This window comes from Humulus lupulus, chromosome 1 (genome assembly GCF_963169125.1).
Source record: "Humulus lupulus chromosome 1, drHumLupu1.1, whole genome shotgun sequence".
Taxonomy (NCBI): Eukaryota; Viridiplantae; Streptophyta; class Magnoliopsida; order Rosales; family Cannabaceae; genus Humulus; species Humulus lupulus.
In genome coordinates, this window is record NC_084793.1 from 99892440 (window position 1) to 99894910 (window position 2471).

The 2471-nt window shown below is 37.0% G+C and overlaps 1 non-coding gene across 1 annotated transcript; it reads right to left on the reverse strand.

Annotated features, from left to right (window-relative positions):
- Positions 1-1963: 1963 nt before the first annotated feature.
- On the reverse strand, positions 1964-2070 carry LOC133813507 (small nucleolar RNA R71). Its single transcript, XR_009884516.1, has one exon. It is a non-coding gene; the product is annotated as a small nucleolar RNA R71 (small nucleolar RNA).
- Between the last annotated feature and the right edge of the window lie 401 nt (positions 2071-2471).

The following is a 2471-nucleotide window of genomic DNA, read 5'->3' on the forward strand; positions in this document are numbered from 1 at the left end:
TTTAGTGCGGATTTATGCTGTGTTTGTTTGTCTTTGTGAATATCAGGAAGAATTGAGTGCTTGAAGGAAAATGTCAAAGAAAGGGAAAAAATAACCAAGTTTTACAACATATTGCGAGAAAGGGTGAATCCCAACATGATTTGGAAGTGTTGGTGAAATTTTGGGATGAAATCTTGAAAAATTGAGAAATCTCTTAAGGGCCACGGCATGAGCAAAGTAGATCTGCGGCTAGCTGGTGAAACAGAGCCATTGTTTTGAAGGAGAACCACGGGCCGCGGCATGGCTAAAGAGGGTCGCGGCATAGATGGGCAACAACCCAGAAACCTTAGACACGGGTCGCGGCATGGTGCATGTAGAGCCGCGGCCCGCCTCTTTTAAAAACTGAATCTTAGGTTTTATAAGGCGAAAAAGAGATAAGTAAGGGGATGTACGGATCTGGGGTGGAAATTGCTTGAAGGCTGAAGGCTTGGAGTATTCAATTTACATGTTTTTCTTCTACTTTCTGATGTTATCTTTAATTGTCTTTGTGATTAGCATTATGATTATGAACTAATTCTCTGTTTAGGATTTTTAATTGAATCACTTGAATCCCTATTATGAATTAATGCAATTTCAATTTTCTTCTTCTTCAATCTTCTTCAATTCCATATAACCTATTCTTATTATTTGATTATCGATTGGCCATTTGTAGTCATTATATATATGTTTTTTAAATCAAAATCTGAGAAGTGAGATTTGAATTTGATGTGGTTATATTGGACATAATTCTAATTTGGAACGAAAGTATCCATATTAATTGTGTAACTGTTTATTAAGTTGTCGAGATTAATGCTACCTTTGTGGTTCAATTCACCATAGAAATATAGGAAATTGTCACCTAGGTTGAGTTTATAATTCATAGTATGATTATAGCCTGCTTTATCAACTTGTTAATTGAATTAGGTAGAAAGAAGAAGAATTCAGTATTTTGCATTAGGAAGTGATAGGGAGGATAGTTGATGAGATTAAATATCCTAATTATTTCTTCAGTGTTTAAATCTAAGGTTTTGCTATTATTTGTTATTTTATTTAATTTTTAATTATTATTTTTTAATATTATAGTTTCCTTCGCTGTGTCTATAAGAATCAAAAATTCTAATTAATCAAATAGAAAGAGAAATTAATTGACTGGTAATTAAGAATTCAGTCCTTGAGGACGATACTTGGTTTTTACCATATTATTACAAATTGCGACTGTGTGCACTTGCATAGCTATAAAATTCGCAACAAGTTTTTGGCGCCGTTTCCGGGGACTGAAAAGAATTATCAATATCAGTCTGATTAATTTTTATTTTAATTTGATTTTAATTTCTCTTGTTTCTAATCTGTTTAGTTGCTTAATTTGTCTATCTCAGGTGAATTGTGTTATATGCGTAGCAGAAGAGGAGCAGACAGTCTTGTTCCTTTGAATCCTGAGATTGAAAAGTCTTTCAAGAAAAATAGAAAGAACAAGAGGGAAGCCCAGAAGTCTGTGAAGATGGCACAGAATGATGGGGATGACAGGAATTTTTTAATTCCTGGAATTGCACAAGGGGGTCAGGCTCAGAACAATGCTGAGAGGAGCCTGAGAGATTATGTACTGCCCACTCTGACGGGAGTACAAAACAGTATACGCCCACCAGCTGTAGAGACTAACAACTTTGAGATCAAGCCAGCTATTCTACAAATGGTGCAATCCTCTGTTCAATTTAATGGGTTGCCTTCTGAAGATCCTCACACCCATTTGTCTAATTTTCTGGAGCTGTGTGGAACTTTTAAATACAATGGGGTGAGTGATGACACTATTAAACTTAGGCTTTTCCCATTTTCTCTGAGGGAAAGAGCTAAAAGTTGGCTGAACTCTTTGCAACCGAACTCTATTATTACCTGGCAAGATTTGGCTCAGAAGTTTTTGTCAAAATTCTTCCCTCCTTCCAAAGCTGCTAAATTGAGGGGAGAAATCAATAATTTTTGCCAGAATGATGGAGAATCATTGTATGAAGCTTGGGAACGGTTCAAAGAACTTTTGAGAAGATGACCTCATCATGGCATTGAACAGTGGATGTTAGTGCAGAATTTTTATAATGGTTTATGTCCTGCTACTAGAACCATTATTGATGCTGCAGCGGGTGGTACTTTTATGAGCAAGAGTGCAACTGGTGCTTATGAGCTGCTGAAGGACATGGCCACAAATAATCATCAGTGGTCTGAGGAAAGATCATCGGGGGTCAGAAAGGTAGCTGGGGTGCATGAGCTGGATGCAATCACTGCCTAAACAGCACAAGTAGCCTCCTTGACAAAACAGTTACAACAGAGCACTGTATCTACTAATGCGGTTCAAATGGCAGCTAGGTGTGAAATTTGTGGTTGTTCTCACTCTATTGATCACTGCCCTACCAGTATTAACAATAACATTCTGATGGATCAAGCTCAGGTTCAAGCAATGGGAAACT